Here is a 24,653-nt window from a genome sequence, read left to right as displayed (position 1 = left end):
CTCAAGTAGGAAATAATATTTTATCTTTCTTGGAAATCTACAAATAGTTTTATAGATTAAAGATTCTAATCTCTTCTCAAACCTTTTAGTCACTGAAAACATAACGAAAGATACCACAACTAAATTGTCAGTGAAAGGTACAATTAATTAGAATTTGCCTGGACTTTAAATATATACCGGTACTTAGATACATATCATAAAAAACACCACATTTGAGCTATCAAGGAAAAGTATACTGAACATAGAGAATGTCAGGTTATAGATAGCCACAATAATCTTGCGTCTACCCAAAACAACCATCACATTTTCTTAAACATAGCACCCTAGTGGTAAACAAATAATATGATTGTGGTCTGATGTTGTTGCGAGAGTTTTTTGTCCAACAAGTGTGAAAAATGTTTGTGTTTTTAGGCCATATTCTCCTAACTTGTTGTGGCATTCTTCTTCTCATGGCCGATGTGCCAAATAAGGTTTTTCCTTGCGATAAAATGTTTTTTGACAATTTTCAAATGATCATGTTAAACTAAAATATAAATATACAACATTTAGAAGGTTTTGCAAGTACCAACTGTCTAAATCCAAAATAAATAATAGTTTAACCTCCATAATAGGACATTAAACATATCTGTATGTAATAAAATAACAACAGAAAAATTGTCATTGAGACAACTTTTTATGACGTCACGTTTATATGTTACTTTGTGACGTCACGTTTTAACAAACATTCTGACGTGACGTAATAACGTAACTTTCTAACGTTATCTAGCGAAAATTATCCTGCCCACCCAAACAAAAATTCTGGATCCGTGATTGCCTTATCCATAGCACATTTCACGCTATTTTTGCAGGGAAGACTTTTTGACGCTGGACTACAATCCTACCACAATTCAAAATCAACGCACAACATTTGGGTTAGCGTTTATGTGTGGGTGGGTTAAGTATTATTATATATATTATTTAATAATAATACTTGACACACCCTAACCCAAACGCTAACCCGCACCTTATCTCAAATAATGTTCGTTGTGGTAGGATTCTAGACCAGCGCCGACTTTTTAATGTCAGAAGTATATCCATGAATTTTGAGTTATCAATAAATAATACCAAAGTTGGCGAAATGTTTTAAAATCGGGCAAATATATTCGCAAAACGCACATATTTGCGTATTTTGGTACCTTTAACAACACGACAAACAGCTGTTTACGGATCTAACTAGAGCGTGAAGCTGCAGATGAATCTGATTGGTTAACGCCGTTCTGTCCTATCTTGGTATTATAGTATCATTGGTTTAACCAACGACATATAAAGAGATGAAAGGAAACTTCGCCGTTACGGTTCAGTGATCCCTATATGTTTCCATTATAACCGCAAAAATTTACCTTGTTTCCCGTCACGGTCTGATTCACACACCTACTTTCCCGCTTTACACAAATCTGTTGTAGTTGTGTACAGGAAAAACACAGAAAGGCAATTTGACGAAAATCCCCTACCAAGGGCCGTGGGGCATTTTTTAACGTTATAAACAAGACAAATATTTAAAACAGCACGGCACAGTAATATAAACTATAATTTACTGCTTATTGTAGGTTTGGCGCTGGTCTAGAATCCACCACAACAAATATTAAATCAACGCACAGTATTTGGGTTTGGGTTTGGGTGTGTCAAGTAGTATTATATTTATTATTTAATAATAATACTTTGACCCACCCTAACCCAAATAATGTGCGTTATGGAAGGATTCTAGACCAGCGCCGTCGGTTTCAATGAATGGTCAAGTTTATTTAAATGTTTTATGAAAGAGAAAATCTGAAGGAATCCCTACAAATACCAGGTTGTGAAGAACCGTTTTAAAGTGAGTTGCTATCTGTTAACTTTGGGATCTGCGCAAAACATGCTTAACATTTGGGCGTTGGTCTAGAACCCTACCACAACGCACATTATTTAGGTTAGGGTGGGTCAAGTATTGTTATTGAATAATGAGTACAATAATACTTGACCCACCCTAACCCAAAGACTAACCCGCACCCTAACCCAAATATTGTGCATTGATTTAATTATTGTGGTAGGATTCTAGACTAGCGCCAAAATTTGTTGAAACTCTATAACTTTTTTAAACAAATATTTATTAAAACATTATAATTGTTACATAAATTTTAAACTGTTTGCAAATAAACGTTTAGCCTTTATAAAAATGTTAAAATGTTTAAACCATGTCATACAGGCAAGGCTGTACGAGATGTTTCTATGATTATGATGCAAGGCTGGCTGATATAATTTATTGTTCAAAAAAGGCTGTTGTTCATACTGAACAGCATGTAAGTAAAATAACTCAGTTTAGTTTTAACTAAATCTAAACACTTATGCATACTATGATATTTTGTGCCAAGTGACTAATAAACTCAAATTAAATTTTTTAAGCAAAATAAAATCCTGAATCCAACCCTGTTATCATTTTATATGGTGGGTCTAACAGTATTTTTGGCTGAGACAAAAAAGTTTGTCGACCACTGGTGTAAACTATGGCAAGATCCAGATTACCAAGATTGTTTGTAATATATTTTTTTAGGCGTGCATTGCATAAGGGTAATGCAAATAAACACAATGGCGAACACAGAACGAAAGTTTACCTCAACATTGAAGCCACACAGCCAGGGGCCTTAAAAAGTCATATTAATTATGACAAAAAAACATTTCCACAAGCATATGTACAACTTACTAATTTAAAACGTTTTTTATTTTTCAGAAATAATAAACAAAAGCATTTGTCTGGAAACATCTGGCAGCTTTACAAGAATTGAGAATCACATAAAGGCAGTTTTCAAGACGAAACTCTTTAGCAGAAGTAAATCGCACAGATAAAGAAGACTCACATTACAGTTTTTAATTAGCTTTTAACAGTAACTTAATATGTACAGCAAACCATGAAATATATTATGTGTATGTGCATTAAAATAAATAATGTGAAAAAATTAATAGTATTTTTTTTAACTCAAAAAACAACAACAAATAAAATCTAAAAAAAACATAAAAAATGGGACTTAAAAATAAATAATTATTTTTGCTTTTTGGGCTGTTCCTCTTCCGTATCAACATTGCTTCCAATGAGTCATTCTTTTTTTTAATGATATTACATTTTGTAAATAAGAATATGTGTTGATGTCCGGGCATTGTCTACTTGCACCCATTTGGCGAACAGTCAAAAAAAGTGTTCATTTGATAATTTGCAGCACCATAGTTCCTTTGATTTGTAAAGGTTTGGGACTTCACGAAAGTGATCCCACAGTATGTAATGGTCCCTGTATTTAAGCATTTTGGTACCAATTTGTCTACTGGATGAAATTTTGTTTCTTGTTGTTTTTAAAAGATAGCGTGGGTCAGAAATGAGAAATACAGGGTAATCAGGATTACTTATGTTGGTGCACATAAACGGAATAGAAAGATTTCTGTTGTTTAAAAGAGAAAACAAAGTACGATTTATACTCATTCCATCTGCAATTATTGCAATTACAGTAAAATTATTTTTTTGAAGAGCACCTATAGCTTCCCAGCTGATAAGCTTTCAATTGTCAAGTAGCGAAAAACGTTGAAAACAATAGAGTACACATTAAGTTGAAGAGCATGTGTTGCAGAACTGGCTTAACACTTCTGTCTTCACCTAGGTCGACAAACCCCACCATTTTCTCTATGAAAGCATTGTAAACAACTTTTGATTTAACTGAAATATACAAAAATACTTAAACAACTAAACTTAAACAACTAACCTACATTTAACATTCTTGAAAACTACCTATACTTACTTTTCATCAAGAGTTAGTGTAACAAATTGTTCACGATCCTGCATTGTTTCTCCTTGTTGATACATTTATTTTAAAATTACGCCAACAAATACTTTTATAAACATTTTTAAGAATATAATGGTAAAGTATAAACATGCACAAAATAAGATAAGTTAATCCCATTTTAACCTGTAATCATTCAATGTGCGGTAGCTTGGAAGATGAAGTATTTTGCTTTCATGCAATTCTTTATATGTTGCCATACTTTTACTGGCAAGACTAAAGCATAACCTATTAACATAAATATGATTACTCTTAAACGTTCAAACTAAGAACTATAGTTTACACTAAAAAAGTAGGTGTATGAAAGAAAGAGAATTAAATATCTTGCAGGTCCATTTAGAGATGGGATGTGGAGTGATTCACAAGGGGTGGTACTAAATACCGAATGGTACCGAATGGCACCGAATGGCACCGAATGGAACCGCATGGAACCACATGGGATCGAATGCTAACGAATGCCAACCAAACTAAACGTCTGTTTTACTCCTAAATCTGATTTAATTTTACACTGAAGCATATCTTGTCGCATGAGAGTATTTTAAAACGTATGAGGCCTAAGGAGGGCTGCAATGAACATGGTACCGAATGAAACCCAATGAAACCCAAAATAACCCAATGTAACTCGTAGAATAATCACGACCCCAATGGAGCCCAAAAGATTCCAATAGGACCTAATGTAGCTCGTTTGACCCAGTGAAACTCGTAGGAGAATTACCGTACTAAATACCGAATGGTACCGAATGGTACCGAATGGAACCGAATGGCACCGTATTGAACCCAATAAAACCCATTGTAACTCGTAATAGAAACACTAAATACTGAATGGTACCGAATGGCACCGAACGGAACCCAATAGAACCGAACGGAACCCAATAGAACCCATTGTAACTCGTAATAGAAACACTAAATACCGAATGGCACCGAATGGTACCGAATGGCACCGAATGGCACCGAACGGAACCCAATAGAACCGAACGGAACCCAATATAACCCATTGTAACTCGTAATAGAAACACTAAATACCGAATGGTACCGAATGGCACCGAACGGAACCCAATAGAACCGAACGATACCCAATATAACCCATTGTAACTCGTAATAGAAACACTAAATACCAGAAATCAAAAATATTTTTTTACTCTAACACTATATGTTCAGTTAAGTCACTATAATGCTGTTAAGTGATTCTCCTACGAGTTACAATGGGTTCTATTGGGTTCCGTTCGGTACCATTCGGTATTTAGTGTTTCTATTACGAGTTACAATGGGTTCTATTGTGTTCCGTTCGGTTCTATTGGGTTCCGTTCGGTGCCATTTAGTACCATTGGGTATTTAGTGTTTCTATTACGAGTTACAATGGGTTCAATACGGTGCCATTCGGTTCCATTCGGTACCATTCGGTACATTTCGGTATTTAGTACGGTAATTCTCCTACGAGTTTCATTGGGTCGAACGAGCTATACATTAGGTCCTATTGGAATCTTTTGGGCTCCATTGGGATCGTGATTATTCTACGAGTTACAATTGGTTATTTTGGGTTTCATTCGGTACCATGTTCATTGCAACCCTCCTTAGGCCTCATACGTTTTAAAATACTCTCATGCGACAAGATATGCTTCAGTGTAAAATTAAATCAGATTTAGGAGTAAAACAGACGTTTAGTTTGGTTGGCATTCGTTAGCACTCGATCCCATGTGGTTCCATATTCGGTGCCATTCGATGCTATTCGGTACCATTCGGTATTTAGTACCACCCATTTACAAGTAGGGTATGGGCATCGAGTATCAGGAGACATCACAGATTATGCCAGCTGGGTTTTTAAACAATAGACTGTACAGTAGGCTGAAAAATATATTTTTCTTATTATAAACCAGTTATGTCAAATGTTTTTATGCGGAATCAAACAATTTACAAGGAAATTAAGATTGTTAATACCAAGTAAATTTAACATGTCTTTGGCATCCAACAGTCTACTAAAAAAGCCTGTTGTTGCCATTAACAATATGCCAGTAATAATGAAGCAGTTGCTAGGTATGGCTCCGCCTGAACTCGAATCAGTCTTTCACAAAAAAGTGAATGTGAGTACCACTTCACCACAGAACCTCAACTGTTATTTGCAAACTGCCATCAAATTTACCAACATGTGTAATGTACTGCCTTACAACAAGCAGTGTATTATATAATACAAATAAAATGTCAAAATGCTACTCACCTCAAATAAATTATTTTTTTTACTAAATCAACCATGGACTCTAAGTGTTCAATTTTCCATTTCATTTGCTGTTTTACGCTTGGAGAAAAATAAAATGTTGTGTTAAGCTGTGGTTTAATGAATGAAAGACTTTTCAAAAAAAGTTTAATGTATATATACTACACTGAAACAAAAACTGATAGCCTTTACTGTAAATGACATTCATCATTTAGGTTCAATTGACTACCTGGCTATGCATATCACTGTTTAAATAGCACTGAGAGAGACTATGGTAAAAATAGAACATAATATAAAAAATCTGCTGGTTGAAAATATATATAGTTTATATAAACTTTTGATAATATCCTCCTCTGTGAAGTGTTTTTCGCAAATTTTGACTTTCCTTTTTATAAACTACCGTAGTTTGATATTTTTATCATCACAATGACTTAAAATATTTTTTCAAAATTTTCTGCCTATTCCAATTTCGTTCCGTGACAGAATTTTTTATTAGGTACATCAAACAAGGTATGTGCTGGTGGCCAATTCTGGCAAAAAGGGATGCAGCAAATACTTGGCATTGTTCTGCGAAAAAACATTAGGCTTAAATTTATTGTTAGTAAACCAAGTAGCTGTGCCTGTACCACTGCAAACACACACAAAATCTAAACTAATGCAATGTTTTTTAATAAACTTACTCGCAGTTGTCCTGCTGTTTTTTATCTTGTTTCAATACCTTTACTGTTGTCACAACAATAAAACATATTTTTACAGCTGACATAAACGACTTCAAAACAAAGTTTAAAGGTTATAAACAATGTCCGATCGGGTTCACTGGTCAACAGTAGGTGTCTGAATCAGACTGTGACGGAGCACACGTAAAACCGATCACGTGACTGGAGTTTCCATTCATTTGTTTCTATGTCGTTGGTTTAACCAAAGAGTTTTTAATCCATGAGTTGAAACTGTAACGTCATTTCGCATACATCCTGTTTTATTTTACTTCGGCCTGGTCACGGTTGAATGCACGACAACGAAAACAAGGTCATCTTGGTCGTCAGTTTACAAGGTTGCGAGTGACAACGAATTTCGTGCAATTTTGAAAGAAAAGAGGTCAAATTCACAACAATCAATGTAAAATCTTTGAAGATGATACATTTATTGGTTGAAAGTACTGTTTATTTATTGTTTGATACTAGAAAAATGTGTAGTGAGTTACAGCCTAGGTTATTTAATGTGTCAAAACTTCTTTCTTTTATCTTCAGTAGAAAGAGAGTGGCCCAAATAATAGATAAAAGATTCATGCTTTTATTAGCAAACGTTTCGGCAATTTATTTTGCCATCATCAGTGCAGGGTGTACTTTTTCGTTGCAGTTCTTATCTCCGTTATTTTGCGACTTTGTTTTTCTGTTTATATAACGTTCTAAAATGTCCGAGCGTCTATATGGTGACTCGTTTTTATCTTAGCCTCACTTACTGCACTGTTGATGGCAAAAGAAATTGCCGAAACGTTTGGTAATAAAAGAATGAATCTTTTATCTATTATTTGGGCCACTCTCTTTCTACTGAAGATAATGAACAGATCCGTGTTTAGTGTTCTTTCTTTTATTTAACTAAAAACATGTTTTTTTCACTGAAAGGGTAGTTAAAAATGGATATTTCCAATTATAAACATGGCGAAAATGTGCTGTCTTCCGAATTGCGACAATAGATCGCCAGATGTGAGTTTGTTCCATGTTCCATCTAAAAGGGTATGATAGCCTAAATTAATTTTACTCATAACAATGTATTGGGTAATTTTGGGCCTTTCCTAACTAATAGTTTGATTGTTTAAAGGTATGCAAAAGTATATTACTTACATGGGCGGATGATTTGGAAAAGATCATATTGGGATGCAGAGAAGATAAGCAAATTGTTCAATTATATTTGCGAGATGTTGTAATAATATGTGACAGACATTTCCATTCAACGGATAGTGTATTTCGTAAGTTTCACATTATATTAGGACTTTTTTTAATTTTGATTTATTGCATTGTTAATTTAGAATATTTATTTCATTACGAGGAAGTAGAAAAGAATTACGTGTTGGAGCATTGCCCACATTATTTATGCCAAAATCAGCTGTCAAAAGCATGCGACCACCCCCAAAAGAGCACAGTTTGTTATGTGTAAAATATGTGTACAAAAACTTCACCTCATTGGAGAAAGTAAATGCCCCGAAAGGTTGCACAAAATTTGTCACAGAAAAATACATTTCGTTTTATTGTTATAATGAATATGATCAAGCCAAATTTCGAGTTGATATTGCTAAAGACTTTAAAGTAAATGCTTCATATTACGGTTGGGGAGCACCAAGTGAATGTTACGTTCGCTAATTTGATGTAAAGAAGTGCACCGTTTTTTAGACACTTCAAAATATTGAAACGTCTAATATTTGCTGTGGCACAAGTCTAAACAATCCCCAGACAGTGTCACATTATTTAACCAAATCAGCTGACCTGCAAACCCAGCGTTTGATCCCTGACGTCAAAACATTAACAACCAGGTTTGAATATTGTGTAGTTAAAATTTAATATGTTATTAAGACATATAAAATTGGTTCCAAATTTAGATCCTTAGATTGCTCAATATTTTTAAAAAATGGTCACCAATGTTCAAAATGCAAAACGTTGGAAATGTCAAGAAAGCGAAAGTCCACTAAAAAAAAAACAGCCAATGTTTGTTAGTGGATGACACAGACAAACACCATATAAAACACAGCAACTAATTCAGGACATCCATGAGATATTAAAAGCAATTAAATAAAATACCTGATTCTACTTATGCATATAGCTTCAATTAAACCTTACTGCTACCTGCTGCTGTTACTATTATACGGAAATAAATGCTAAGAAATGTTGTTGTCAGAACAGCATTACCAACCAGCATAGTTAAATGTACATAATAAATACATTAACTAGACTAATCAAAAAGGCCATTCCAAAGATTTGTATATCATATAAGTTGATTTTACCTAACTTGACGTTGCCTTGTTGCAATAAAAAAAATATTTTCTGGTGACAGTAAAAACGAAGTATATTTCTATCAACAGGAGCTAAAATCAAGTTATTCTGCTTTATTAGTATTGTGTATAGTACCAAGCATACCAACACATCACTAATCCCTTGAAATTCGGTAAAATAATCACCAAATATTACCATAAAGACAATTTTAAGATACCTTTCCCATAAGCCGTAATGCAAAATTTACGCACTTTTGGAACCTTTTAAGATAGCGTCAGAGCTTTCTAATTGGCTTCAAAAACCGCTCACGCGTGCCACTAGTTGCGCTATCCAGGTTTCATAGAGATCAGTGTTGTCACCACACTGTGCATGAATGTACAGATATTTAGATGTAAGATAAATTTATGACTGGCTGTATTTTTATGAATTTTTAAATGTTTTCAATTAAGCAATTTTAATGCAACTCGAAAATTTGAATACTATATTTTATATTAGGTAAAGTGTTATTTAAACTAATATACCGGTAAGTTTCTCATAACTAAATTCTGAAATTACCATGTTTTTCTTTTTTGTGCCATGATAGGCCTGTCTGTGTTTTCAGTTCCGCTTTGCAGTGTTGGCATCTGTTAAACAAAATTAAACAAATGGTTAAAACGAGAGTCTCACTGATGTGTCATCAATGACTTTATTTATACTCCTAACTTAAACAACTATTTACTATAACGTTTTAATTAAACAAAAATATGTAGCCTAGTGACTGTATTGGTATTTTAATAAAATTGTTACGCAGTCAGTTATTAAGTATTAGGACATTTCTGTTCAAGATATTAGGCCTAATAACTTTAAAACCTTACTTAAATGTGCCATCTTCGTCCAGTTCCGTGTCAAATAAAATCTCCAAATTTACCTGGCAAGAAAGGTCGTAGCTCATATTTGCCCTAACAACGTCTGGACAATAAATTCAAACTAAGCATTATTACTTTGACTAATACTTATTGCTGTTATCTGCAAGTAACGGTCAAAATTGCATAAAATACGTTGTCACTCGCAGTCTTGTAAACTGACGACCTTGTGTTTTATTGTCGTGCATTCAACCGTGACCAGGCCGAAGTAAAAATTTAAAAACAGCATTGTTACGTCATTGTTTCAACTCATGGAATAAAATCTCTTTACCAAGGGCTGGTTTACCAAGGCTTATATCACAGGTAGATACTTAAACATGCATTGTGAGATCCCAAATCCAAGCATTATAGGAAAGTTTCCTATTGGCTGAAATTTTATGACGTCACAGATGCTCAGCTGAGCGGAACGCACATGCTTTACAGAAAGTTAGGTACAAAATTCGTCTAGTGAGTGTGTTTGCTCGATGCTAAGTTAATCTTTTACTCCACATGAATAAAATGTAAAGCAATTTTTATCCATTTTTACAAAAATTGTAATATTCATTAAAATAAAAAAAATTCTGAAAATTTAGTTATGAGAACAGTTGGTTTTTATAGTAAGTGCCATGAAACCAATTGACTCGTTAAAAGTTTTGTAATTTATTTTAAATGTATTTGAAACCTGATACTAACACAGTCATCCTAAGGCCAACCTTATTTATTATATTGAATCAATGTTACCTATAAAATGCTGATATAGTTTCTTCCAATAGCTGCTACTTTCGTAAACTATACTTGTAAAAAAACAGGACTTTCTTCACCAGTAGCTGTATTATACCTGCTTGCATTTAAGGGAAACAAACTTGGAGAAAATGTTAGGTTTTTTTGGCAGCAGGACCTCTCGCCAAAGTGACCATATTTTACCTGCGTGGAGCTGATTTCCTTGAACCTTTCAACCAGCATAATAAATATGCGGTTTAGAAAAAATGCTAATAAAGGGCTAGGTTTTTTCAGCAGCAGGACCTCTCGTCAAACTGACCATATTTTACCTGCGTAGAGCAGATTTCCTTGAATTTTTCAACCAGCATGATAAATATGCGGTTTAGAAAAAATGCTAATAAAGGGCTAGGTTTTTTTGGCAACAGGACCTCTCGTCAAACTGACCATATTTTACCTGCTTTAGACAAGCTTCAGTTAGAAACAAACATACTTTTTATTCATGGGAGGCTGAACTTCATAATCAACACAGCCACTATGAACCCAGTGATGACATCTGAAACATTGAAGCCATTTGGTCTCAGCACTGTTGGCATCTTCACAAACCTTACACTGGTCTTTAACCAGATTTCCGGTTAAACAGTTTCCGGCAATGGCTTGAAAGATTTCTTTTCTGTAAAAAAGACTTGTCCCAGATTGTTTAAGGTCTTGACCAGCTGCAAGCCATTTTGCGTACATACATACAAAAACGCCACAGCTGCTTTGATCAGACTGAAGGTTTCTTTCATATGACTTGACTTCCTGAATGTGTAATTAAACTTCCGAAACAGCACTTTATCAAGAAATTCTTTTGCCCTTTTAACGCTGGGACAAGAATCAACATGTATATTTTGCAAGGGATCATAATATATGAGGGTTTTTTCTTTAATATTAACTACCAAAATAACCCAGTGATTGTTAGATGGGTTCCAAGGAATGAAAATTAATCTTTTGCCTGTTAAAGAAACGTTGCACCACAGTCGCTCCAAAGACCCCTGTGATTCCATTATTTGGGCAACCATTGATGACGTATATATAATATCTGAATATTGCTTTTCAAGCAATCACAAAAAGCTATTCACAACCTCGTCATAAAGCCAGCCTATTTTAAACATTTGGTCAAATGAAAGCAAAGTAGTATGCTCAGAATGGTCAACACTGGGTTCAAGTGATTTCAGTTGGATCAATGTAACTGAATGAGGCCCATTCCTAAGGAGTGTTTCATTAGGTGTCAAGTTAAACTTCATCAGAGTTGATATTGCTGGTGTAAAGGATTTGTGTATGCATAATCTATTTTCATTTGACCATGGCTGTGGTACTGGACTTTGTCTAACATCTGGCTGTAATGAAGTCACACTGTGAAGGGGCTTCATTATATTCGCATAACTACCATGACGTTGAGCATATGGGTTGGATTTAGGATATTTTCGGGGAAGCTTATCAAAGGTTGGGGCATCAGCAACTTTTCGTTTCTTATCATTAGCTTTTTTAGTGATCCTTAATCCCGCATCATATTTACATGCAGCAGATAAATTAGAAAACACCTGCTGTAGATTTGATTCTGCCTGTTTTAGCACTTCGTTTGAAGGAACGTCAAAAGATACATTACGAATATCTGAGAGAATATTTAAAATATTTTTTAATATTAACTTTGCAGACGTAGAACTACCTGATTCACAAGCATCTTCCACATCAGTTGGAGACCTGCATGCTTTTATGTTGGGATTAAGTGGAGTAGGACTACACTTCATAGGAAATACATCATCTTTGTCCACTGATGTTCTGGGTGGAACCAGTTTGGAAACAACCTCATTATCAAGGGTGAAGAGAGCTGAATCTCGGTACCAATCGGGTAAATTCAGCCAAGATATGTCGCTGCAGTTACTGAACACAGAAAACATATGCTTGCATGGCAAAAAGTTGCAACGGTAATCTGGACAGCTGCAATAAGGAAAGGTGTCTGATGTACCAAGGAAAACATTATATACTGCCTTTCCTTCTGCACTTTTGACATTAAAGTGAGTATCAACATGGGTGATGGCATACTTATCGATAGACATTGAAGATCTCAGTCGTTCCATGCAATGCTGCACAAATTTCCTTGGTCGGTTATGCAGAAATGCTGGAACATCTTCGCTATACCGGCGGTAGAAGTCTGACGACAACAGGTTTTCTTGTTGATATCTTTAAATTGAAATAGTTTTAGTTATATTTTATTATTTTGCTGGCTTGTATATAACCCGAAAATCAGAACATATATATACATAATATATATATAATTTTTATGAAAGTATATTTATATATCACCTTTCTAAAGTGTCGGGTAAAAATTATTTGTGTAAAACACCAACTAAACCAGAAAGGGACTTATCAGTGCGAAACCGCATGTGGCACTCCTTGAGAACCCTGTTTTGCCGTTCTACACCATTGTTGGTACAGATCAAGACTTGCAGACTGTTGGCTCTATACAACCACACCCATCTATACAAAAACAACAAACATCGATTACAACTTTAATCTAGATAGATGTTTTATTGTATGTTTGTAATAGTTTATTACACGGAGGGTGGTGAAAGGCCTCAAGGTCAAAATGTCAGCCAACCTTTTAACTCACTTTTTTTTCTGAAAGCCATATGTTGGTGAAATATTTTTTAAATTTGGTATTGTTTAACCAAATGTCGCTGTTTTTTAGGTGTTTCTAGGCTGCAGCTAAGCATTCTTCACTTGCTGCTTTTGCGACTCCCCTCATGAGAGCAAGGGCTTCCGATCTATGGTCAGCAATGCCATTGTCACATTTCTTTGACCAGCGCTCCCATGCTTGTTCGCGATGAAAGTCGCAAATTAAAACGCGACAATCTATGATTACAATTCAAGTAAAACAATTTTACTTTTTTTAAATTACAAATATTTCTTCCGTCCTTACAAACTCTTAACTTACTTGGAAAAACCTTATCTATAGCATTGATTTCTGCATCACATTTATCTGTCATGAAGAGTGTTGGACTCCAACTCTCTGACCATTTTTTGAGGATGGAAAGGGCCTCTTCGATGTCAGATGCAGTTTCATTTTGCAAAATGAAACTGCCAACCACACTGTACCCAACATTTGTCTTTTGCCTTCCACTTCAATGTCTTCTCCTTGCACAAACTGATGGCCACCTGTAATTGCAAGGTTTTTTTTTTATCTTACACTTATCCTATTTTTTCATACAAAAGTTTTTTAGTTTGACTTTAAACCAAATATATTTATTTAATTGCAGTTTTTTTTTCATCTGATGCATTTTGTTTGCCAACAAGTTCAAGGCTTATTTCACCTTTTATTTAAACTATTACCTGCAACATATGGTCGAAAAAATATTTTATCCCCTGGTGTGAAGGATGATTGCCAACTTTCAATCATTGCGTTTAGGTTTGATTGATCAATTTTAGCAAGTTTGCGCTTGGCATAGGCCTGATAGCAGTGATTGCGGATGTCCCTCTTAGTTGGAAAAAAGCGCCGGTTATCGTGATTTGGTGGTTCTTCATTTTTAAACATCTCATGAATCACGAATGATGTCAATTCGCGCTTTATTTCCGGGATGCGGCAAATCCCCTCCTCAACCATTTGATTGATTTTGTCAACCAAGCGACAATCAATTGGTTGGAGCATACCAGCAGCCTGTAAAAAAAAGGTAACTATTTTAAGGGTATTTTATGTAGCCTTTAGGTCCTTCTCTCACAAAGCCTTTTATTCATGATTATAACTATTATAGCAATGGATCCTAAAACAAATATTTACTTCTCCAATGACATGTCCGAAATGATCGTTCTTATTTGGGAACATAATTCCACAGGCAAATTTTTGAATGATTTGTGAGTCACCACATTGAAGCTGCTGTTTGAGTTTTAAGCTAACTAAATCTTTGTTTTTTCGATTTAGTTCCATCATCTTCAACAAAGTGCAAAATTTTTTTACATTAAAGCCTTCAAAATATCCCAACTTGAAATTTGCTAAGCTATAGAGGAATTACCTCAGATTGTGGAAATTTAAGAATTTCCCATAATGTTATGGTTGCAAGGCAACCCATTTTTTTGGAGCCTTGAACCATGTTTTTTGTTTGGCTCACATCGTGTTCCATTATCTTGCAATAAAAATGTTTTGTATTGCATTTTTATATTTTATATTAATTTTAAAAAAACGTTTAAAAACTTAAAAATGAATACTCAAAGCACTTACATGTTGAGGGATTTTGTTTTTTGTCCGCTTCATGTTTTGATTCTTGTTTCTATCTTTACCCTGATGGCATTCTAGTTTTGTTGTCCGGAGAATTACATAAGGTGTGTTCATATTATCCCAGCGGATTCTGTTATTTCTAAAACCTAGAAAAATAAAAAGTATGCAATATTACTGCTTAAAAAATAAGCAGTACACTTTAAACAATGCTTTCAAGACAAATATGATTTTGGCTGTTTTTTGCAAAAAAATACCATATGTTTATCCTGATACATAAGTAGTTTCAACCGTTCAACCTATTTTTTTTTCTATTTTTCGTTCAGACTTGTTTATACTATATCCTACCAAAGCTGTTGGTAAATAGCTGAATAAACTTGGTCAATGTTGAAGTTTCATATGCCTGTATAGCTGCCTCAGCATTTTGTACAGAAGAAAACCACTGGAATTACATTAAACACAACCCGCTGTTTATTATAACTGGAAACTATTTAAAGCCAAAATAAAGTAAGTACACTTTTCAATGATATTGTTGAACTAACTATTTCTTACTTTCACTGCAGGAATACCCTGTGAAGGGCAACTATTCTCAGGCGCCAAACTAATTGTACAGTTCTGTAAGGAAATTAGCAAATTTAAATTATTGCATTAGACCCAAACTATTCATTTAATCTGCTACCTCCGTCTCACTGTCCAAATCTTTTATGAGTGTACTCTTCTATAAAAAGATAAAGATTCATACTCTGCAATATTTACAAGTTACAACTTCAAACACTATTCAAAATTTTACCTCGTTTATAATAGGAAAAAGCACAATGCATCTTGTAACCTTTTGAAATGTTTTATCCCCCACTCTAAAACTATTATGAATTTTTTTATTATGTTTCTTTCGCTCCTGTTGGGAGGCTTCAGGGGACACCTGTTAAAAAATTTGTACATGACTTAAGTTTCTGTAACACGTTAAACTTACAAATATAGGGCTAAAATATCTTACAATGTTTTGTTAGTTTAACTTTATAATTGTTTTGATTTTAATCTGATGTTACCTGAAACTGTGTTAACAAAACAACTTCATGCACAGTCAGCCTGGCCAAGTTACCAATATCCTTGGGTTGACACTTCGCAATCTTTAAAAAAGGCAATTTTAATCTTTATTCTGAAGTCAATGCTATGTTTTGCATAAATTATGGAATTTGGTAAACTTCCTTAAATATTAATAAAAACCTTTTGTAGCATATGTTTTGTTTGTTGAATCTTGTAGGCTGTTCCAAAATTGTTCCAATATGTTTTACTTTTTGTGAGATCTAAAAAACATGCTTTTAAGTCTTTATTATGTTTATAAACAAATTATTAAAGTAAAAGGATAAATTAGTTGGAAAAGTGGTTTATGTCAGGGGTTTTGCAACACTTGCCATATGGCCAATTAGTGTTTTATAGTATTGGGCATGTACTAATATCAGTATTTATAAAATAGTAAAAATGTATAAAACATTTACCACACATTTTGCTGTAACGGAAACAAAATTGAATTTGATTTTCTTTTTCGAAGACTTTAACAGCTGACAAACCTTCCTCAATAGAAGAAAACCACTTCAAATAAAATAGTTTATACAAGTGCTGACAAATTACAATATTTGCACTACAAACCTTACTTTGATTGAGGTCTTGACATTATTCTCAATCTCAACCAGTTCTTCCTTTTGAGGTAAAAATTCACTTGACATTTTAATATCAATGTTTTTTCTTAAACAGAAAAGTTTTCAGCACTTTGTAAAATATGCCTTTCAATGCCAGTAATAAATTAATGCTCGTTTTTTTATTAAACTAGCTTTATTTCAGTCAAAGGTTTATTTATTCATACTACCGTCAATACCTTCCTTCGGTTTCCTTAGATATTTTATTGGTGTTTTAATGTAATGTTTGTTTAGAAATCTGGAATCTAACATCAGAAATGCTGGAAGAGGATGTGTGATGTACAAAACCTTTGTTTATTTATGTTTACGTTTGTTGTTGTTTATGTATGTTTAATTATATTTTAATACTTATAGAAAAAATTACTGCAAAAGTTTGTTGTCGTGTTTGTGTGAGTTAATCAGAAAATAAAAAGTGTTTTGCTTTTGTTGAAGCATGCGTGTTTAATTACAAGTCTCATTAAACTAATTTGCGTCGGCAATCAACCTCACTATTGCTTCAATAAGTATTGCTGTTGTCTGATTACATTTCCACACAGTTTGTGTTGGCTATTATGGGCAAACCAGCTAATGCCGGCAAGCACAACCACTCACTGTATTGACTAGACAAAACTGAATATATATATTGATATAAGGTTTCGCATATATAAGTTGAAAGTTTGCATAAAAAATGATTTATAATCCAGCGTCTTTTTGGCAGCCGGGAACTTTAACAATAACGCGTTCACACAGGTGAAATACTTTTATCTATAACGGAAATATATGTGTCACGATATAACATTATTCATGTGTGAAACAGCCGAATGCTTTGTTCTCAGTGTAAAGCGAGTGTTTGGAAAAAGGCGTGAAAAAGTGACAAATCATAAATCGTAACATATTTGATAAATACACAATACTATCAATTCAAAATTATCCACTAATTATTACTTATGACGCTACATTGTAAAATATATTTAGCAGATGCAAAAATGACTACTAAATATTGTAACTAAGGCCTAACCAATTGACAGCTTCGTTTTGTTGTGTTTGCAAAGAGCTTATTAAACTGAAAAACTTAACTTGTAAAAGATAATTTTAGTTATTTAAAAATACGATATTTCAAGCAGCGCTTAGGCTCTTGCTTAGACCAGAAGCTACACAGCACCAAAGCGCTAGCACAAAAAAAATAAAGTAAAAATAAACGTATTTACGACCAAAATTTTGAAAAAAAAATTATACCACAATACTAATACTGGCCTATACTTTCTGAATATAAAAAAAAAATATAAAAATTATGAAAAATATTAATATTCGTCATAAATGACAAGATGAAAAAATTTCCGCACCGTTTAATAAACAAATTGTTGTAGACCTTGATCGCACCTTTCCAGTGATACCACACTCGATGCCACTAGTATGGGGCATAAGGGTTTAAATCGACGATAACCGATATTAATATTCATAACATATCGCGATAATTTTTAAACGTCTGTAGCATCCTCAATTCGAGATGGAATCGAGCGAAATTTCGCCACGGCGCTTTAGACTATCCTATCTGGCCAAAGAAAGAAAAATTTTCAAAAAATTCAAAGATTAAAAAATTCCATATTTATCACTGAATATGAACAATATCGCGATTTTTGCTCCCAGCAAAACACCCCCCAAAAAAGATTAAATTTTCAATTCCGCACCGTTTAATTAACAAATTGTTTTAGACCTTGATCGCACCTTTACAGTGATACCACACTCGATGCCACTAGTATGGGGCATAAGGGTTTAAATCGACGATAACCGATATTAATATTCATAACATATCGCGATAATTTTTAAACGTCTGTAGCATATTAATTCTGTAGCACATTAATTCCTTATGATCAGTTTGATCTATGCTATAACTAGGTTGATATTTTTACACCACAGATATTTTACACCACGAAAATTGCGCTGTGGACAGGGCTGTTGCTAGGCGATTTGGGGCGGCATGGAAACGACGAGTCGTACAAACGCGCGTCAGAATTTTTCGAACAGGTATCTAAAAGTGAAGAGCAAAATTTATCTAAAGACAACAGGACGCAAGGCGTTATGGAGAAAAGTCAGCAAGAATTAAAGCGAACGCGGTGCTTCGGAAAGCGGTTTTGTAACGTCGCTGAGTTCGCAAAAGTGTACAATGATCAGAGCGTTGCATTAGTTCGCGAGTTCAAAGATAATATAAGACTGGCGCAAAAGTCCAAGCGTAAAAGAACAGTCGTCCAGCCACAGGAGGAGCAAAGCTGGGCTAAAAAACCCAGAACCACCGGGCCAGATAGGACGGTTGGAAAGTATCTTCAAGCTCCTTCAAAGGACTTGAGAAGCTCTAGTCCGAAAAAGCGCGGACAACTAACGATCAAAAACACGAATAAGGACCACGATTGTAATTCCAATTTGCCTGTTAGTTCTTGGGGACGCCGTTGTTGTGGTGTAAAATATCAACCTAGTTATAGCATAGATCAAACTGATCATAAGGAATTAATGTGCTACAGAATTAATATGCTACAGACGTTTAAAAATTATCGCGATATGTTATGAATATTAATATCGGTTATCGTCGATTTAAACCCTTATGCCCCATACTAGTGGCATCGAGTGTGGTATCACTGTAAAGGTGCGATCAAGGTCTAAAACAATTTGTTAATTAAACGGTGCGGAATTGAAAATTTAATCTTTTTTGGGGGGTGTTTTGCTGGGAGCAAAAATCGCGATATTGTTCATATTCAGTGATAAATATGGAATTTTTTAATCTTTGAATTTTTTGAAAATTTTTCTTTCTTTGGCCAGATAGGATAGTCTAAAGCGTCGTGGCGAAATTACGTTCGATTCCATCACGAATTGAGGATGCTACAGACGTTTAAAAATTATCGCGATATGTTATGAATATTAATATCGGTTATCGTCGATTTAAACCCTTATGCCCCATATTAGTGGCATCGAGTGTGGTATCACTGGAAAGGTGCGATCAAGGTCTACAACAATTTGTTAATTAAACGGTGCGGAATTGAAAATTTAATCTTTTTTGGGGGGTGCTTTGTTGGGAGCAAAAATCGCGATATTGTTCATATTCAGTGATAAATATGGAATTTTTTAATCTTTGAATTTTTTGAAAATTTTTCTTTCTTTGGGCAGGTAGGATAGTCTAAAGCGCCGTGGCGAAATTTCGTTCGATTCCATCTTGAATTGAGGATGCTACAGACGTTTAAAAATTATCGCGATATGTTATGAATATTAATATCGGTTATCGTCGATTTAAACCCTTATGCCCCATACTAGTGGCATCGAGTCTGGTATCACTGGAAAGGTGCGATCAAGGTCTACAACAATTTGTTAATTAAACGGTGCGGAAATGTTTTCATCTTGTCATTTATGACGAATATTAATATTGAATATTAATATTTTTCATAATTTTTATATATTTTTTTATATTCAGAAAGTATAGCCCAGTATTAGTATTGTGGTATAATTTTTTTTTCAAAATTTTGGTCGTAAATACGTTTATTTTTACTTTATTGTTTTTGTGCTAGTGCTTTGGTGCTGTGTAGCTTCTGGTCTTGCTTAGCGAGTAAAAAAAGCGTTCTCAGCCAATAGGAAACTTTCCTATAATGCTTGGATTTGGGATCTCACAATGCATGGTTAAGTATCTACCTTATATCACAGGCATGGACACGGGAATTCCCCAGCCCATTGTAGCTGTATTTGTTGTATATTTGAGTCTGCCGTCTCACGCTTGACTGAATTTACCAAAAGCAACAATTTACGTTGGTTGTAGTCTGCGAGATTCATTAGATTTTGTAATATGTTTATTAGGATTGCAGTTTATAAAGTTAGTTGAAGACCAAACTATTTACATTGTTTCGACACGAACGAAAAAATTACAATACAGTTACTTTTTATTTGGATTGTGGGCAAAGTAATACAACAGTAACAAGATTTCGTGGCCCAGTCTGTATGGTGTGGCAAACGCACGCCCAAATTTTTTTTAGGCAAGTTGTGTGTACACGAGATCTCGGTGACTTTTGCGTAAAGTGCTTTGAAGTACAGACTGGTCGTCGGCGAAGAACAAACTTCTTCTTACATGTGTATATGTAGACCTACTTACCTTTAACAATGACTTTACTGGTTTCAGTATGTGTAAACCTTCAGCAAGATTTCACTACCTTGGTCAAAGTAACTTTTGTTCCAATTTTCATAGACTAGTTGAAAATGAGTAAACATTGCTGTATTCCTGATTGTGATGGTGAATATCCCGACCAACTTTACCACGTGCCAGCAAAAAGATTCTGTTCAGGCGAAAAACTGGGCAAATGATTTGGAAAAAATTATTCTTGGCCTCAGGGCTGACAAAGCAATTGGGGATTTATATAAACGAGATGTAGTAAAGATATGTGGTCGTCATTTTAAAGCAGAACAGTTTATTCATGGTTAGTTTAAACACTTTCTTAACTATTCTACACCTGTATTGTATTCCTGGATTGGACTTATGCTATAGTAGATTTAGTAATGTACATACATGGAAGGAATTTTACATAGAAGATTAAAAAAGTTTGTGTATTTTAGAAATAGTCATTATATTAGTGTACTTAAAAAACATAAATTGTGATTTATCTACAGGGCAGAAACGAGATACGTTAAAATTTGTATCAATTCCAACATTAAACATGCCAGTGAAGTTAGCAGCCAGTACAAAGGTAGCTCGCAGACCACCCACTCCACGGAATCCAGAAAATTGTATTGTCTTTAAATCTTTTGGTTCATTTCTAAAACAAGCCAAATGTCTTGTTTTAAAAAGTGATACATGGAAAATACATGCAAAAGATTTCTCACAAATTTGCATTTCCCACGTCTCTGAATTCGATCAAGAAAAATATAAAATATTTGTTAATGAAAATTTGGCCTCTCTAAAGAAATTTTTGAGTATAACGTTAGGTCCAAATCTGTAAGAGATCTTTTAAATTTTATTTCGAACCTACCAATTTGTGGAGGAGTTTCTGTGTTAGCAGATGGAGAACAGAGCAATATGACAGCTTCACATATTGTAACAAAATCAAGTCAAGCGTTTGATCACTGCAAACCTCTTCAATCAGTAACAATGGCTGTTCAAATCAGTAACATTGGCAGGTGTGTTATACAGAACTTTGGTAAAATATAGTATTTAGATAATATGTTCAAACCTTTTAATTTTGTTTACCCTAGAACATATAACATTGGTATATGCATAATTATTCAGGAATTTGAGTTTACTATTATTTAAATATTAAGCACTTACAGATTATTTGAGAGTTGGTATGTCCGATAATATAGGATCGTAGCCTATACCTGATGTAATAGTGTCGGTACTCACCCGTTGGTATCGGTGCCGATCCGATACCAGTATAATTTGTGCTTAACAGCCATATTGGGTAACAGATCGGATCGCGATTCTTTTTGCTCGAAATACAGGGTATCGGTATGAAATGTCAAGTATCAGGCATCCCTATTGAGAGTTGTAAATATAGATTAATATTCAGTTTAAGAACATTACATTTTGTTAGAAGAAGCCAGTTAGAACAGGATATAATAATATATATATATATGGAAATAAATGTAAAATTTTCGGAAGTTTTAAATAGAGAAAATCAGCTCATAAAAAAATTATATTTTTTGCCAAAAAATTACTAAAAATATATTGGTATAGTAATGCATTTGTGAACTTTATCAAATCTAGGTCATTGCAATGTGAAATATTTTTTGCTGGATTTTGTCCAAAATGTGTGATGGTATCAATGACAAACAAAAAAAGACTGCAACAAAAGCAGAGGTATGCTGCCAAAGTTGAAGGTATTCCCTTGGCAAAGTAGATGCTCGTTCACTACCACAACGTGTAGAAAACACCAAACAGGTGAAAAATGAAAGGTGAAAAATAAAATATTAAAAACAATAAATGTAATCGTAGCATTGATTATATGTTAATTGAAAAATATTTAGCATGGAAAACCTGCAAAATCAAATTTCGGAGCTACTAAAGGATCAAAGCTAACATATACTACTGGATGATAATCAATCTTTTGCAGGTATTGTTTACTTCTCTATGCTAAAGGACCAAAAGCATATCAAATGTTTCAGGAAACTGACATTATTGTTCTTCCATCTTCAAGAACACTCCGCAGATATAGGTAAACAACTGATTTTCATTTTTAGTTCTTATATATATATATATATATATATATATATATATACAGATGAGTGAGATATACTGTATATAGATATATTTTAACTGTTGCTATATGGACGTATAAAAGTTGAATTTGATCATGACATTTTGAAAAATTTACATCTACCAGGCGATATTGATGACCACAGCCATCAAGTAATGCTTATTGTTGATGAGATGAAAATTCGTGGTAAGCAAAATTATCAAGGTGGTAAATGCGGTTTTACAAAATATGAATGGTAAAAGTTTAATTTTAGAGGAATTGGTATTTCAAGCCTCATCATCTAAATTTTTGGGATTTGTTGATCTGGGCAGCAACCTAACATCGGAAAATCAATCGTTAGCGAGCAATGCTTTAGGAATTTACGTTAAAGGTAAAATGTTTTTGTTTGTATGGTTTAAAAGACTACAGTAATCGGTTTTATTGTCAAAAATTAATGTCATTTTTCATACTTCTAAAAACAAATTTCCAAGGTATTCGCAGATTTCCAAGTATTTGCTCCAAGGCTTCGTCCAACCCTTCTTCGTCATCAAAATTCTCGGTTTTGTCCATATTAAAGCACAAGACTAATAATAACTGTGGTAAAAAACATACCAAGAGGCCAAGAGCGCTAAGAAATCAACGAGGCGTGGTAAATTCAGTGAAGCGTAACACGGCAGAAGCATTTTGACGAATCGCAGTCGTGTCCAGGCATGTATTGTATAGGTATTGGTTTAACCAACAAATTGGGGGAGACCTTGATCACACCTTTCCAACGATGCTACACACGATGCCACTGATATGGGGGATAAGGGTTTAAATCGACGATAACCGATATTCATATTCATAATTAACCATGCGATTTAATGGCGATTTTTGCTCCCAGTAACATCCCCTTAAAATGAAGATAAATTTTCACTTGCCGACCGTTTAACCAACAAATTGGGGTAGACCTTAATCACACCTTTCCAACGATGCTACACATAATGCCACTGATATGAGGGATAATGGTTTAAATCGACGATAACCGATATTCATATTCATAACCGATCGCGATAATCGTAAAACGCCTGTAGCTCACACAGTTCGCATTGGAACTGGATGAAAATTCAGCACGGCGTTTTAGTCTAGCGTATCTGACCAATGAAAAAAGGAAATTCGAAAAATCTCAAGGTTTAGAAAATTTCATATTCATAATTGAATATGAGCAATATCGCGATTTTTGCTCCAAGTAGCATCCCCTTAAAATGAAGTGAAATTTTCACTTTCCGACCGTTTAACCAACAAATTGGGGTAGACCTTGATCACACCTTTCCAACAATGCTACACATGATGCCACTGATATGGGGGATAAGTGTTTAAGGGTTTAAATAAGGGTTTAAGGGTTTAAATCGACGATAACCGATATTCACATTCATAACCGATCGCGATAATCGTAAAACGCCTGTAGCTCGCACAGTTCGAAATGACCTCTCACATATAGTGTCAAAGAAAAAATGGCTTTGTTCTAACACGTCGTTCTTACATTCTTACATTCATTCTTACATTCATTGTCTTTCTTTAAGCATTTAGAAGTCTCTGTGCCAAACTATTGTTCTAGTGCCATAGTATTTGTTATCTTTTCGCGTGTAAAGGAAAAAAAAATCCTATCTTTTTGCAACACCTCTTCGATCCAAAAGTGCGATGCGAAGAAGGTTCTTTAGGACGATGCTATCATAAAACTCTTTTTTTCTGTTCATGCATTTCAGTAGGGAGACTATAAAGAAAATTTATTTTATAAAACAAGATCGCAGTTGGCAGGAATCCTTTTTGGATAAGAGTGTTTTTATAGTTTGTTTAAGGCTTATAGTTTGTTTAAACTAAGGAACAGTCTAGTTTTACTACGAGCATTCAAGAATTGCTTT

At 34.2% G+C, this 24,653-nt stretch overlaps 1 long non-coding RNA gene across 1 annotated transcript; it reads left to right on the top strand.

Moving 5' to 3' along the window:
* Window positions 1-13,788: 13,788 nt before the first annotated feature.
* On the top strand, window positions 13,789-16,944 carry LOC146138107 (uncharacterized). Its single transcript, XR_014501428.1, has 4 exons — window positions 13,789-14,340; window positions 15,206-15,386; window positions 16,429-16,584; window positions 16,808-16,944. It is a non-coding gene; the product is annotated as an uncharacterized LOC146138107 (long non-coding RNA).
* Window positions 16,945-24,653: the final 7,709 nt, after the last annotated feature.

The sequence above is a fragment of the Ascidiella aspersa genome, chromosome 7, assembly GCF_963924565.1.
Source record: "Ascidiella aspersa chromosome 7, kaAscAspe10.2, whole genome shotgun sequence".
Classification (NCBI taxonomy): domain Eukaryota; kingdom Metazoa; phylum Chordata; class Ascidiacea; order Phlebobranchia; family Ascidiidae; genus Ascidiella; species Ascidiella aspersa.
This window is presented reverse-complemented; position numbering and strand designations above follow the sequence as displayed.